We start from the raw sequence: 16,406 nt of genomic DNA, 5'->3' as shown, positions 1-16,406 counted from the left end.
GTCGCCGTTTTCCTCACACCTTGGTGTCCCGCCGTGGGGGTATCGTGGCACTCCTGGAGTACCCGGTTCCTTTGGCCTTCCGGGACGCATAGCTTCCAGGGGATGTAATCCTCGTCGTCCGTCCGATGCCCCAGGTTGCGGTACAAGTGTCCATTCTCCTCCACTTGCAAGGGTAGTAAGCCTCCATCGCTTGTTGGCAGCTCTCCAAGGGTTGGCGAGACAATGCATCGGCCACCACGTTTAGGCTTCCCCGGCGATAACGAACGTCGAACTGGAATTGCTGTAGTTCCAACGCCCATCGGGCGATCCTGCCCGTGGGGCTCTCTATCGAGTTCAGCCATTTCAACGCCAGGTGGTCTGTTACCACGTCGAACCTGTAACCTTCCAGATAGCAACGCATCTTCCTGATTGCCCAAACGATCGCGAGGCACTCTTTCTCCGTGGCCGAATAGTTCGCCTCCGTTTTCGTCAGTCTTCGGCTGGCGTAGGCTATAACTCGTTCTCGACCCTCGATTTCCTGAGTTAGCACCGCGCCCAGCCCACAGTCGCTGGCGTCGGTTTGCAGCACAAATTTTTCTGAGAAGTCGGGGCATGCTAAGACTGGTGCCGTCGTCAGGCTCTCTTTCAACTTCTGCAGCGCATGTTCTTGCTCCTCGGTCCAGACCCATTTCTGCCCTTTCTTGAGCAGCTTGGTCATTGGTTGGACCAATGAAGCGAAGCTCGGCACAAATCGCCTGTACCAAGAGGCCATTCCCAGGCATTGTCGTAGCTCTTTCAGGTTCTTCGGCGTTGGGAATTCTCGAATTGCTTCGACTTTCGCGGGGTCGGTACAGATTCCTTCCCCACTAATGACGTGGCCTAGATACGCCAACTTTTCTCGGAAAAAGCTGCATTTTTTCCTATTAACCTTGAGGTTAGCCGCTCTTAGTCGCCGGAAGACCTCCCTCAAATTGGCCGTATGTTCTTCCTTCGAGGCTCCGATCACCACTATATCGTCTAGGTATGCGAACGCGTGGGGCTCCATCTCGGGTCCGATCACCGTATCCAGTGCTCTCTGGAACGTTGCCCCAGCCGAATGCAGTCCGAAGGGCATTACCCGCCACTGGAAAAAACCTCTCCCCTGGACGGTGAAAGCCGTGTACTCCCTGCTGTCCGCAGCCATCGGGATCTGCCAATACCCGCTCTTGAGGTCCAGCGTAGATATGAACCGGGCTTGCCGCAGTCTTTCCAGGATGTGGTTAATCCTGGGAACAGGATAAGCGTCCGGAATCGAGTGGGCGTTGAGCTGCCGGTAATCCACGCACATGCGCCATTCTCCGGTCTTCTTCTTCACCAGGACTATGGGCGCGCTGTGCGGGCTCCTCGACGGCTCGATAGCTCCAACCCTGAGCAGTTCGTCAACCTGCTCGTTGATTATCTTCTGCATCGCTGGATTTTTCGGGTAGTATCTCTGTTTGAGGGGTTTATCGTCCCGCATTCTGATGCTGTGTTCCGCTATGTGGGACACTCCTTCGAGCTTCTCGAAGAGTGCTAGCTCGGTCTCCAGGAACTCCTTTAGGCTAGGATCCAGATCTTCCGGCCACGCCACGGCTCCGAGGGCCGGCCTTGCGTCGCGTTCTTCTTCCGGATCTGTTGCGTCTCGCATCGTAGGGTGCTCTCCCAGCTTCCGTTCGAGCTGCTCGTCTCCCTTCCTGTCGGTCCTTGCGCAAATGTCCGGTGCCCTCTGCGATTCTGCATCCGCCCGAGCTCTCCGTTTCTTCGACGGTGGAGTCCAGCTTGGCGCCTCGGGGTTCAAACACCTCACATTAGCGTAACTCGAGCGTCGAGCGAGTGACCCCTCGTTTTCGACGCGACTGCTCTCTTTTGACGTTTCTTCCATTCTCATCGTCAGTTCCGTGTCGCCACAGCGCAGCGTCGCCCCCACCGCGCACAGGAAATCCATCCCTAAAATAACGTGATCCAACATAGTCGGCATGATGAGCACCGTCATCTGCACTACCTTCTCCGCGAGGGCCACGACTACCTTCATTGTTCGCGTTACGTCTAGCGACGACCCGTCGGCCAACCTTATTCGAGATCGTATCTCCTGCGACTCCCCTTGAACCGCCTGCTGGCGTACGCAGTCCTCAGACATGAAGCTGCGGGTGGCCCCGGTGTCAATCGTAGCGGTCATGATCTGGCCCCCGATCCTCACCGTCGCGACGATCCTTCCTTCTTTCACCCTTAACGGGTATCCGCCTCTCTCTCTTGGTGTTAATCGGCGCCACCCCGCTTCATAGGACGGCGCCCCTATGCGTTTCCCGCTTCCGTCCGAAGACAACACTCTTGCGTAGTCATCCCCTTTCTGCCGCATCGTCGGCAAAACAGTACCTGCGCGCCGCGACATTCTCTTGCGAAATGTCCCACCTGCGCACATCGATAGCAAACTCGTCGCGGATCGAAATCGAAACCGGCATCCTGGGCCACCATGCGATGCACTGCCTCCGCTGGTGCCGTTGCTGTCGCCGCGGTATGACCTGCGCCTTGCTGTTCGTTTCGCGGCTCCGACGTTTGCGCGCGGAACGGATTTCCAGGCCGACTGTCCGTCGGCATCGCCCAAGGCGCCCTCGAATGGCTCGCCACGGATTTCCTCTCCCAAATCCTCTTTTGGCCCTGGACATTTTCGTACTCCGTCGCCATCTGGGTTAGTTGCGTCAACGTTGTGAAGTCGTGGCGTCTTACGTACAACCGATACTCAGGCGCGGCATTCTCGTACACCCTGTGTAGTTCTTGGGCCGCGCTGTATCTGGCCTGACGTATCAGCAACCTGAGCTCGAGGAGGTAATCCTTGAAGCTTTCTCCCTGTTGCTGATGACGCGCCCGGATCTGGTCCTCCAGGCGCTCGAAGTATTGCGGCGGCAGGAAGAAGTCCAGAAACTCTCTTTTGAACTCGGTCCAGGTCGCGTCTCTCAGCCCGCTGGTTAAAAGCCACTTCGCCGCCTTGTCGCTGAATATCTCGCTCATCGCTCTCGGCATCCGGTCCAGCTCTATGCCATATGTTATGGCCCGCTCTTCTACCACCTCTACGAATCCTAACGGGTCCGCCTGGCCGTCATACCTCATGCCCCACTTCCTCACCTGTTCAGCCACGCACCAAGGTGTGTGTCTCTCCGGTGGTGATGAGGGCATGGGGTTGCGTAAAGGGGTTCTTGGCGTAGGTGGCGCCGCTCTCGCTTCGTCGACGCCAGGCACTTTTAGCCTCAAGTTTGCCATCGGGGCCGACTCTGGCTCTTGCAATTTACGGAGGTCAGGTTCCGATTTCTGATAGGCGCGTCCCCCCATACTTTCCGCTGCCGGTCCTGGAAGTGTATCTGTCCCTTTAGGGAAACGGGCCTCTATCTCGCCAAGGCGCATCCTCATCCCCGCAGAGTGTTTACCATTTTGTATGTATGCCGACAACCTCTTTCGTAGGTCGTCCACCCGACCGTCGCATTCCAGTCCGAGCTCTCGGGTTATTGCCACCAACTCTTCTTTATTACGGTAGTACACCCAGCGCACGCTGAGCCCCGAGCTTTGGCCTTCGCCTCCTTCCATCTTTATCTGAGTTGTACTTTTTTCTTTTCTTTTCTCTGCTCTTCTCTTTTCTTCTCTTCTCTTCTCTTCTTATATCGTTTTTTATTTTGTTTTATTTCATTTTGTTTTATTTTATTCTTTTTTATCTCCCCTTCGGCCCACTGTGCGCTCCTCTTTTATGACCCAGTGACCGTTAATCTATTCCGTCGTGTTGAACCGTGGGGTATATCCGCTCACGAGTCCGCGCGAGTTATGGTTTTTGCACTATACTTCATATATCTTGAGATACACAAGTACAATAAAAACTGTTAATCACTGAAACAAAACTGTCTTTAGATGTTCATATACTTTAAGTAATAGTTCAATAAAAACACACTTAATATCTTTAGATATTATAATTCTTGCTTTATTGATAAAAAGACTTCTGTTCTGTTCGGAATGAATCTTAAGACTAACTGTAAAGTATTTCTTGGCATATGCAAATGCCTGTTTATATATATATATATATGTTGCTTTATTTTATATATACGTTGCTTACATTTGTTGTTGCTTTATTTTATATATACGTTGCTTACATTTGTTGTTGCTAGCTGGGCATTTACAACGGAAGCGGCGAAGACGCTTACGTTGTTTATGCTTTTTGTAATCTGATCTCTTTTTAAATATTTCTGCATGATTATGCTGAGTTGGTCATTATTGTCATTCCCATGCACAAGTGCAATTGGTTGTGCAATTTGCATGAGCGTATTTGGTTGCATTGGTTGCATTGGTTGCATAACTCCTCCCCCTTTTTGATGAGGGATTCTCCTGGATTCCTCTTTTATATTGTATAGATATATATTCCTATGAAGAGGAGTACAAGAGCGATTGATGTTATGCCAAAGCTATTGGAAATTATTGTTTGCGCTCTGATTTCTTTTATGGCTTTAGTGTTTTTTATTTCTTCTAATATGATTTCTTTGAATGTTTGTTTTTCTGTAAAGTTAAATGAATTTTCTTCTTCTCCATCGTCAGAAAACGATTGTATGTATATTTCTTGATTGTTTTTATAGTAAGTTTGGTCAATGAAGATTGTACAATTTGTAAATTCTACGAGGAAGTTACCTTTTAATATTTCATTATTGGTGGATTCATTACAATTATATTGAATTATCTTATTTTCTGCGTTGCTTATTAGTAATGTGCCTTCATTTATTAATTGCATCTTAAACTCTATGTCTTCTATCATTCTACAATTATTCTTAATGATACAGTTAGAACTTAATTTTAGTTCATTTACTGTTTTGTGTTCTTCGTATGTGTAAGTTTTGTTATCTATTTTTACCACTCTTTCGGGACTCATGTCGATTCTTTTATTTTTCTGGTTTGTTAGTGGGGTTATCAGAAATATTGTGGTTGTTATAATGTTAGTTGGTATTTTAATTGCAATGATTATGTTATTTTCGTGAGTCATGACACCCATGCGGATTAATTTAATTTTGTAGAAGTCTATGTTGTAGAGTGTGAATTCTTCGTTTGTTAGTATAGAGGGATGAAAGAGGTTGTACTTAGCTGACGCTATTATGTCTAAGATGGTGTCGACTTTATCGTGCAAAAATTTAAGTTTTAGTAATTGGTCGTGATACATAATGTCAGTTTTAATTATATTATTGAATGTTTCTATGCTGTTAAGAGTGTTGGTTATTTTTTTCCTATCGTCTAGTATTACTTCTTTTAAAGTGTTAATGGATTTCTGAAGGTCATTGTTTATTTTTACTTGTTCGTTAATGTTTTTTATTATATTGTGTTCGTTTTCTTGATTGTTTAGGAGATGATTCATAATAATTTCCCTATCGTCATCGTCCATGAGGCCGGTGAGCCACTTCTGAGTTTTCCCTATAACGTTAACGAGACCGCGTTTTTGTCTTGTTAGTGGATTTGGGGTTATTGATCTTATTTTAATTCTTATGGTTTCTATTTCTGCGTCCAATCTATGTCTGTTTTGCTTAACTAAGATTTTTGTGTTGTTCTGTATTATGTTTGTTAATTCTAATATTTCTTGCGTATTTATTATATGTAGAACCATTTTAGAATTGTTTACCAGTTCCACTGTGCTCTCCCCTAGTGATACGAAACCGTTCTCAGCCAGGATTGGGGTTATATTGATCATTGCTGCCGACAGTGTTGGCAACAGGATCATGATGACGATTGTTATTATTACCTGGAAATTTGGTAGGTCTTTTAACATTTGTTGTATGAATGTTTTGTAAATTAGCTTTTCTGAATTTGGGTTCTTCCTTATGTCTTAGGTTTTTATAATTCTTAATAAAGCCCTCTGTTCTATTCTCTATATAGGTTTCTCTTTTATCATTTAGCTTTGCTATTTTTCTAGATTTTTCTGCTGACATTTCTTCGAACAATTTCAAGTGATCTACTTTGTGATTCTGTACTTCGAATGGTGTGGATTTCGTGGTGGTGTGGTATGTGTTATTGTAAAAGTATACAGCTCTAGCCATTTGTTCGATTATTGGTCTTTTCTCTTCTATGTTTAGTGTGCGAATTTTTTCTGTTAGTGTGTTATTAAGTCTTTCAACGTCGCTATTGCCAGTGTGACTGTTTGGTTTAGTTGTATGGTATTCTATGCCTTCCTTTTCTAGAAATTCTCTGACGTTAAGACTATTAAATTCGTTGTCGAAGACAAATTTATGGACTTTCCCTTTTATTGACAAGAATTGTTGAATGTGTTCTACGATTGTGACGCTATTTCTGTCGTTAAGTGGGAAGCAAGTGGCGTGTTTTAAGAATTTGTCGATGAATAGTATAAAGGATTGTTTTGAGTTAACGTATGTATCTACGTGTACTATCTCATTGCAAGTTCTTGGTGTTTCTGTAAGATAAAAGTTGTTCTTTATAGGTTTTCTATCGTATTTCCCACCACTACAGACGTCACAGTTATTGATTATTCTATGGATATGGGTCTTTAGGTTAGGGTGGTATATTTCGAGTTTAAGCTTCTGATAGGTGGCAACTATCCCGCAATGGCCACTCTCGTTTTTATGAAATAAGGCTATTTGGGTATGCAGTTCATCTTCTGACTCAATATCCCTAATGAACCTAGTGCACTTTACAAATTTTACTTTTGGGTTGGAAGTGTATTCCTTCGCTATTATTTTCTGTAGTTGGTAGAACTCATGGTCACTTAGGTGTGAATAAACTCCTATTTTTCCTGTTGTTATTTCTCGTCGGAGGATGTTTATTGCTTGGTTGTCTTCTATGTCTTTCTTGCTAATGTAAATTCTCTTTTTGTCGAACACCTGTACGGTGGTTTCGAGTTTTCTTTCTGTGAAAATTAGCTGTACATTGAATCTGTTAACTGCTGTTTCTAGTATGGACATGTCGAAACCCTGATCCTCTTCTTTAGAATGAATCGTTTGAGCTGCTAGGGATCTATTGTCTTCATCGTTCGTGGACTCAACTTCCATTAGGTTTATTTCGTCCTCTCTAATTCTACTCAAAAGTCAGCGATGTTATTACATTTCCCTTTTATATATTCTATGTGGAAGTTGTACTCTCCCAGACTGATGAGCCATCTCTGTAATCTTGGGCTTATGTCTTTGCCTGTATATTTAGCCATTAGCCATTTTAATGGTTGGTGGTCGCTCTCGAGGTTGAATTCTCTACCATAAACATATGGTCGAAAGTATTTTACGGCCCACACTATGGCTAAGAGCTCTTTTTCTATGGTTGAATAGTTACATTCGTGCTGATTTAATGTTCGGGATGCGTATGCGATTGGGTGACTTTCTTGAGAAAGGACTGCTCCCACCGCGAAATTGCTTGCATCTGTAGTGATAGTGAACTTTTTAGAAAAATTTGGGTACCGTAGGACTGGACTATTTGTAACTAATGTTTTCAACTTTTCAAATGCTGCTATGTAGCTTGGGTCGTCGGTGTTGATTGTCATGTTTTTCTTCAGATATCTTGACATAGGGAATGCTATTTTTGCATAATCTTTAACAAATTTTCTATAAAATCCTGTCATTCCTAGGAACGACTTAATCTGCTTTGCAGTTCGGGGTAATTTTAAATTCTGAATAATGTTTACTTTATCTGGGTTCGGTTTGATGCCGTGAGTGGTCAAGATATGACCAAGGAATTGCGTTTCTTTCTTTAGAAAGTCACATTTATCTACTTGAATTTTTAAATTGGCATCTTTTAAAGTTTTGAATATTTTTCTTAATATGGTCATATGTTCTTGAAGGGATGTGCTAAAGATTAGTATGTCGTCCATGTAGACGACACAATTTTCGCCAATATAGTCTTTCAAGACTTCGTTCATAAGTCTCTGGAATGTTGATGGAGCATTTTTGAGTCCAAACGGCATTCTGATGAACTCGTAGTGACCTGACGGTGTTGAAAATGCTGTCTTTGGTCTGTCCTCTTCTTTAACGAGAATTTGATGAAAGCCTTTCGCTAAGTCGAGGGTTGTGAAATATTGTGATCTACCCAGTTTATCTAGCAAAGAATTAAGATTAGGAATTGGGAATCTGTCGTCGACCGTAAATTCATTCAATTTGCGGTAATCGATGACAATTCTGAACTTTTTTGACCCTGAATTATCGAGTTTTTTCTCAACAATCCATAAGGGGCTGTTATAGGGGGAGTTACTTTCTTTTATAATATTCTGCTTAAGCATTTCTTTTATCTGTCTATTTATTTCTTTTTCGTGGATTTGGGGATATCTATATATTTTAGAATATAAAGGCCTATCCACTGTAGTAATAATTTCGTGAGAGATTTGGTTTGTTGCTGACAAAACGTCCCCCTCCCGAAAAAATAGATCATCGGATTCTGCAAGTAGAGCTTCGACCGCTTGGCGTTCTTCGTCATTTAAATGTTCGAGGTTGAGACGGTCTCGTATATGATCTATGTTTATAGGTTGCAGAGCACAAGCGTTGTGCATTGATTCTGGATATTCGTAGTCTAAAAAATAGAATTTCTTGTCTAGTAATTGTACGTATCGTTCAGTATTATTTATTTGAGCTTTGAATGCTTTTAGAAAGTTTTGCCCTATTATTGCTGAGAAATTTTCATTTGGGAAATCTATAAGTTTCCACTGAAGTGTTCCTAAGTATGGAATTTCTTTGGGGAAAGGTGTGGTTACGGCGTATTTTACAATATTAACACCGTTAAGGGTTTTGTAAGAGCAAGGTCTGGTGAGTTCAATTTTTGGGTACTGGTATTCAAGAACTTTTGATTTTAAGATGCTTGTCGTTGCACCAGTGTCGACTAAGCATCTGATTTCCTCCTTTCCTATTGTCCATGTTATTATGGGTAGGTTTGCCCTAGGCAAGGTATCAAAAAATTTACTTCTTCTGCCTGATTTTCTTCCAAAGTTCCGATTTCCATAGGAGTGGAATCGTTTCTTTGGGTATCGACGCTCATATGAGACATTCTTGTTTGTCCTGAGCCATTGTTTTTGCTGTTATAATTTGGTCTAGGATTATGGTTGAGTTGTGTTCTGTTATCTGGCTGTTGATTTATTTGACCAGTGTTCTTGTTGTTATAAGGGGGCTGGCTGTTTTGATTTGGTCTGTTGTATGTGGTGTTGGTATTAGTGTTAGTGTTAGTGTTAATGTTAGTGTTAGTTTTTGTGTTAATATTAGTGTTAGCGTTATTTTGCTTCTGGTAAGCGTTGTTAGTTGTTTTTCTATATCTCTGTGATATAGCCCTAGGATCATCTAGTGCTTTAATGTTTGAATATTTTGTTTGAAGAGCATGCATAGAAATTCCTTGATCGACATGAATTCTGAATGGGGTGTCTATTTTGTTTATTAATATATTTAACAAATCTCTATCTACTTTATCGTTTTCGTATATTGTAGGCTTTAATTCGTCGAACATGTATATTTTATTTATCTCGCATTTTGCCTTTTCGAATTCTAAAAATAGCTCTCTTAAATTACTTACTTTAATGTATCTGCATCTGTCGAACACATCCTCGTAAGTCGTCTTCGGACGCATTTGCTCCATTAGTTTCGTCTTCATCTGTTGCCAAGTTGGTTCCATCCCCAACTGTCTGATGTAGTCTGCTGCTGCTCCCGAGACCTTCTCGTTGGCGACGATGCTGGTCCCGAATTGAATTAGCAGCTCATTTCCTTGGCACTGCGTCATGAGAAATTCAACTGATCTAATGAAGGCCAACACATCATGTTGATCATCCAGCTGTCGTAGTTGGCGAAATTGCTGGATGATGTCTTTGTTCGATAACCACTGGGTTGGTTGTTGTTGTTGTTGTTGTTGTTGTTGTTGTTGTTGTTGTCTGAGTGAGTTTAGCGCTGCTTCTTGCTGGAGTATGACTCCTCTTAGATTTTGAAGCTCCTCTTCCATAATTGTATTTTCGATTCTGCGGTTTTTGTCAAATTTATGGATATTGCTTTTGTTCGTTGAGTACCTTGGGTACATAAAATTGTCACTTTTTTGAGTTAACTGCTAACTCACGAATTAGTTTGCTGTTGCGGTTTTATTTATTTCTGCACAAATTTGTCGGCAACGTTAACTAAACACAATTGTGCTTACACTTGCTTAGAGATTTTATACGCCAACAGTTTTCTTTTATGCATACGTTGCAGTTTTTATAGTTTTATTTTTGTTTATGCGGATTAACTTCGGTTAAATAGAACGCACTTGTTCGGTTTCGGCTGCGCCAGTTATGGTTTTTGCACTATACTTCATATATCTTGAGATACACAAGTACAATAAAAACTGTTAATCACTGAAACAAAACTGTCTTTAGATGTTCATATACTTTAAGTAATAGTTCAATAAAAACACACTTAATATCTTTAGATATTATAATTCTTGCTTTATTGATAAAAAGACTTCTGTTCTGTTCGGAATGAATCTTAAGACTAACTGTAAAGTATTTCTTGGCATATGCAAATGCCTGTTTATATATATATATATATGTTGCTTTATTTTATATATACGTTGCTTACATTTGTTGTTGCTTTATTTTATATATACGTTGCTTACATTTGTTGTTGCTAGCTGGGCATTTACAACGGAAGCGGCGAAGACGCTTACGTTGTTTATGCTTTTGTAATCTGATCTCTTTTTAAATATTTCTGCATGATTATGCTGAGTTGGTCATTATTGTCATTCCCATGCACAAGTGCAATTGGTTGTGCAATTTGCATGAGCGTATTTGGTTGCATTGGTTGCATTGGTTGCATAACTCGCGCACCAAGAATAAAATAAACAAAATTTCCCCAATGTATATATATATATTTTTTTTGTTTTTTGTTTTATTATAATTATTATTTTATTTTATTTTATTATATTTTATTTTATTGTATTTTAATTTATTTTATTTATTTTTTCCCCCTTTTTTTTTTTATTTTATTTCATTCTATTTTATTTCGCCCTTGGCCCACTGTGCGCTCCGTTTTTATGGCCCAGTGACCGCTAATCTATCCTGTCGTGTTGAGCCGTGGGGTATATCCGCTCACGAGGCCACACACTTAATAAACATTTGTAAATTTTTTTTCCCTTTTACATTAATTGTCATATCTGTATATATATACATATATATGCATATGCGTACATGTATATATAAGTTAAACGCTCCCGTACTAGAGTACTAGTGATTGGGGGACGCTGTGTTGGGTTCTTGTGAATATATAACAACTTCGTGTTCAATGAAATAATATATTTTATATAATTTGGAACAATAGGTCTAAACTCTCTCTAGTCCGAATATAAACTGAACTAAATCTGTTCAACTGGTTAGGTTCTCCCCTTGAATGTCTGACTGGACTCTCCAGCCTCCTTAGATTGTCGAAAGTCTTAACTCTTCCCCATCTAAATATCTGCGTCCCGCAGATCAGGGTGCATATGTCCATTATAACGATATTCATCCAATATAAATTGTCCAATATAATGATAATTATCCAATATAAATTGCCCAATATAATGATATTTATCCAATACGATATCCATCCAATATAAATTGTCCAATATAATGATAATTATCCAATATAAATTTATTATCCAGAGTCCATAAATTAGCATAAAGAGGGCCATCGATATCCACCTTCAAGTTAATTCAAAGCATTCATAGTTCCATACATTTAGTATTCATTTGTGGTTATGACAATACATCCAACATTGTAAGCGCATTTATTTCATTTCGTCTGGCATCTCGGAAATCCCTATTACCATGAATGATCAAAACTAGGAGGGATATACCACGTGTAAAATGCTGTGGATGCTATGGGTGCTAAGGAAGTTAAGGAAGCTAAAAGAAGATTATTGCAATATAATTAAATGTGCTATGGGTGCTAGGAAGTCAAGGAAGTTAAAAGAGATTTGATTCAATTCGTATTCGTTCGAACATCCCTTTTATCAGCATAATGCAATCGCCAAACTCGCTTAATTTCAGGCCAATCATCTTTTTGTACACCGTACGATTACAGTGAAACATCGGCAATTCCAATTACTTTTCCTCGTATATGTAAAATTATTGAGCGATATAGAGGTCTTTCCTTGATAATAGAATAATCTTCAAGTACGGACTCGATCCTGTTTACCCACGAGGCATATTGTGAAGGGTTTCCCTCAAATGTGGGCAACACTTTAACACAGTCCGGCAATGACGAAATTTCATTTAATTCAAGCTCCGAACGTGGACGGGCCAGTGAGGTTTGTTCCTCTATGAGAGACTGATTAGTATCCTCCTTTTCCAAACGATCCACTTTCCTATTCAATTGCTTCAAATCTTCCTTAAGACTCGAAAATTGATCGGCTAACACAGTTATTGCCGCGCTCAGCCCTTGCAACGTTCCGAACTAAATTATTTCAATGTCGGAAAACTTACTTACTATTCAATTCGATGCCTACTATGTTATCGATCTAATTTTCTACATTAAATCAGATTTTCATTGTTTCCAAGCTGCTGCTATTTACCGTTTCCAGTGGAGATAAGAAAATATTAATAATCGTCTCGTAGAATTGCTTCCTGTGGAGATAAATATATTAGTAATGCTCTCACATGGTCGTAACACCTTTTTTAAATAGTTGGCGTGAATATTATTTCTTTTATATTATTTCATTGAATTACTAATTATTTTATATGGCTTGGGAAGCCCTCAGGATCCTTTTTGGTGTAAGACCTACTTAGGTGAGGGTGTTTCCACAATCATCTGGTCTCTCTCTTGCTTTCGTTTCATTTATTTATTTACTTTACTTTTTTCTTTTATATATTGTTGCCAGACTTATTCTCTTCCGAAAGGGAAGCCCAAAGTATTCCTCTTTGGTTCTAAGACCTACTAGGGTAAGGGTTATTCCACGATCGAATAGAAGGTCTCTGCAATTCATGTTTTTATTTTTGCATATTTATGCTTTGCTTGTTGATTAGAGATTTCCTGACAACCGCCTTTTAATTATGTTATATAGTTAGTGCTTTAAACTTAACTTTGACCACTAGGTTTCTTTTAATTTATACGGAAGCCCATCATTCAACACAGGTGGAAATTGTGACGTTTATTTTTTTATGACATTTGTCTTACGGCAAGGATTTGAACCTCGATACGAGAATCAATCTCGTACCACCATTATGCCTGTAAATTTCTTGTATTTTCGTTTTAAGACTCGTCTCGGCAAGGATTTGAACCTAGGTATTGTTAATACCACCATTTAGCCACGATTTCTTTTATGTTATAGAATTATCTAGTGCACCAACACTTGCTAGAAATTATGTTATTATTTATTGTATTATGTTATGGCAAGGATTTTCACCCCATTACTTTGCAAATCGCAGAAGTACTTCGTAATTTTGCCAACAATTGCCCAATTTGATTGGAACAATTTATTTGTACTTGCTTTTTTAATAAGTTATTTTTATAGAATTATTGACACGTCACCATTTCCCTTTATTTCCGTGAAGAATGTGGGTCTCTGCTCGGGCGCCAGTTAAACGCTCCCGTACTAGAGTACTAGTGATTGGGGGACGCTGTGAAGGGTTCTTGTGAATATATAGCAACTTCGTGTTCAATGAAATAATATATTTTATATAATTTGGAACAATAGGTCTAAACTCTCTCTAGTCCGAATATAAACTGAACTAAATTCGTCCTCTTTGTTGGGTCGTCTAAATTTTTTGGTTCCGTCCCGATCAACTAGACACTATCGTCCGCTTCATTTACCTGTGTGCACTAGGGATTATTCTTTGCACAGTGCGTTTCATGTTCTTTGTGTTAATTTTAATAAATATTATCACGTTTTTTCCTTAGAGCTCTCTCCTCCTAAAATAAAAAGTGTACTATCAGCTTATCTTAGGGAAATCACTCACAATGCCCAGGCATAAGCATTGGCATACGCTTTTGCTGCTAATGTTGTGTTAGTGATTTCTCAATTCTATTCTTATACTCTATTTTTGGCTCTTCCATTACTCTTTTCTTTTTATTATTTCTTATTCTTTTTATTAACTTTTCTTGCAACTTCTCTTATTACCGGCCATTTTCTTTTTCTATACTTTATCTCTTCTTATTTTATTCTTTTTTTTTTTTTTTTTATTATTGTTTTTTTTTTAACTCCTTTTATTTATTTATTTATTTTATTTTATTTTTTTTTTATTATTATTATTATTTTTTATTTTTTATTATTATTTTAAGAATTATTTTAAGTATGCTAAATATTGTTTAATAACCTACATTTTAATATTTTATTTTTTTAAGTTTTCTTACTAACACTTTCTTTTCATAGCTTCAATAGTATCACTGACCATATTTGGCTGTGAGACGTGGGCATAGCCGGCCGGACTGGCAAATAAAATACCCCCATCGGGTTGGTGTTACTATTGAAATTATATCGTGTACTTTGTATAGGCTTTTTTAAATTAAAATTGACTCTCATTTTTGTCAATAGCTTTAAGAAAATAAATAAATAAAATAAAATAAAATAAATCTGTTCAACTGGTTAGGTTCTCCCCTTGAATGTCTGACTGGACTCTCCAGCCTCCTTAGATTGTCGAAAGTCTTAACTTATATATATACACCTACGCGTATATATAATTACATTTTTAAACAATGCGGTTAGTTAAATAGAAAGATAACTTTATTTTAATAGCATTGGAGTTGAACAAGTTTATTCTCGTGATGCAGATTTACAACTGATTCTAATTCTAAGCTTACTATGCAATGCGTCGGCGTTGGCAGCTATAAAGCTCCAGCATCGGATGACATTGCCGTTACAAAGCTCTAGGTGGCCTGATCATGCAGTTACCTTTCTTGTAAATGCTTTAAGTGGCGTGATTCTGCCGTAACTTCGCTTGCGAGCTTTGAGAGTCGTAAGATTAAGCTACAGAGTGGCTTAAGAGAGATTATAAGAGAAATTATGTATGCATACCAAATACTCTAATTTGTTTGAGTATGATGAATACGTAACTCCTCCAACCCGAGAATGTAGCCTGTCCTCAGGCGGTACACTTGAAGTATTACCATTCTACAACCTTTTTATACCCTGAACCCATTTTCAATGGGAAATCAGGGTATAATGGTTTTCTTGAAATGTATGTAACAGGGAGAAGGAGGCGTGGCAGACCCCACAAAGTATATATATTCTTGATCAGGGTGACGAGCTGAGTTGATTTGGCCCTGTCCGTCTGTCTGTCCGTCTGTCCGTCTGTCCGTCTGTCCGTATGTATGAACGCGTCGATTTCAGAAGATATAAGAGCTAGAGACTTCAAATTTTTTTTTAAATGTCCGTAATTACAGCGCGCATATCAAGTTTATCATTAAAAATCGATAACTCATCTCGATCTTTTTTTATCGATAAAAAACCTTATCGAAACCCAGTTATAAAATTATATCTTCTACACCTTTATTGCTAGAGTCTCCAAATTTTTAATGTATGCTTATATGCAATTTATACAATTTCGGTTTTTGTTAAAATTTACCCCCCACCTCTAAATTCACCCCCTCACCCTCACTTTTGTAAAAAGCGTATTTCAAATACTAGAAACTTGTGCTTTGGCAATTACATGCATATTCATGTTATAATCATAATCTAAAAGTTTGATGAAGATCGTACGTCCATAAAAAAAGTTATTAAACAATTAAGTTCTCATAGTAAGCGCACACTGCAGCCCATGCGTGTTTATGCGTGGTTGCTTGTATGTGTATGTGTGTGTGTATGTGTGTGTGTGTATGCGTTTGTGTCTGTATGCGTGTGTGTGAGTATGTGTGTCTGTATGCGTGTGTGTGTATGTATACCTGTGTGTGCGTACGTGCGTGTGTGTGTGTGTGTGTGTGTGCGTGTTTCTTGTGTAAGCTGAAAGTCGCGAAAAAGTATTGAAATATCTATTGCTCCAAGGGTTCAGGGGATCTCGTAGTCGAGCAGTCTCGACTATAGCTTTCTTACTTGTTGTATCTTGAATTAGTTAACAATTAAGTGGACTTAATTCTAACAATTCATCTTTTTTAGTATTAAATTTATGATTTTTTTTTCAATATTGATTAACATACTTATTACAAATATAGTGTGACTAACAATTCGTTCTTTTTCACTATTTGGTTTTTTTTTGTTTTTTTTTTGTATTCTTTGCTATTTTTCTAATATTAGGTATTAATATTTCGGATTATTTTAGATGTTCAAATATCAATTCTGAAAAGGTGATGTTAGGTTAAATAAATTGTTCAAAATGTTTTAATGATAGTAATAGCTCAAAAATGTTGGTGGGTTTATTTTATTTATTTATTTATTTTTTTTTTTTTATTTATTTATTTTTTTTATTGATATGTGGAGTAGGGATATGTGGAATCAATTGTCATCAGTATGAGTCATACAAACAAGTTCAGGAGGCCTGGTGTGATAGT

General features: G+C 39.3%; 1 protein-coding gene and 1 long non-coding RNA gene across 8 annotated transcripts in view; one reads left to right on the top strand and one right to left on the bottom strand.

Moving 5' to 3' along the window:
- The window catches only part of LOC26527594 (zwei Ig domain protein zig-8), a 269,104-nt gene that overhangs the window by 199,468 nt on the left and 53,230 nt on the right, over nucleotides 1-16,406 (top strand). The window lies entirely within an intron of this gene.
- Nucleotides 11,553-15,083, bottom strand: LOC122757408. The gene is made up of 2 exons (XR_006357441.1): nucleotides 15,041-15,083; nucleotides 11,553-12,596 (listed from the first exon to the last, which is right to left on the bottom strand). It is a non-coding gene; the product is annotated as an uncharacterized LOC122757408 (long non-coding RNA).

This window comes from Drosophila mojavensis, unplaced genomic scaffold (assembly GCF_018153725.1).
Source record: "Drosophila mojavensis isolate 15081-1352.22 unplaced genomic scaffold, ASM1815372v1 contig_72, whole genome shotgun sequence".
Classification (NCBI taxonomy): domain Eukaryota; kingdom Metazoa; phylum Arthropoda; class Insecta; order Diptera; family Drosophilidae; genus Drosophila; species Drosophila mojavensis.
This window is presented reverse-complemented; position numbering and strand designations above follow the sequence as displayed.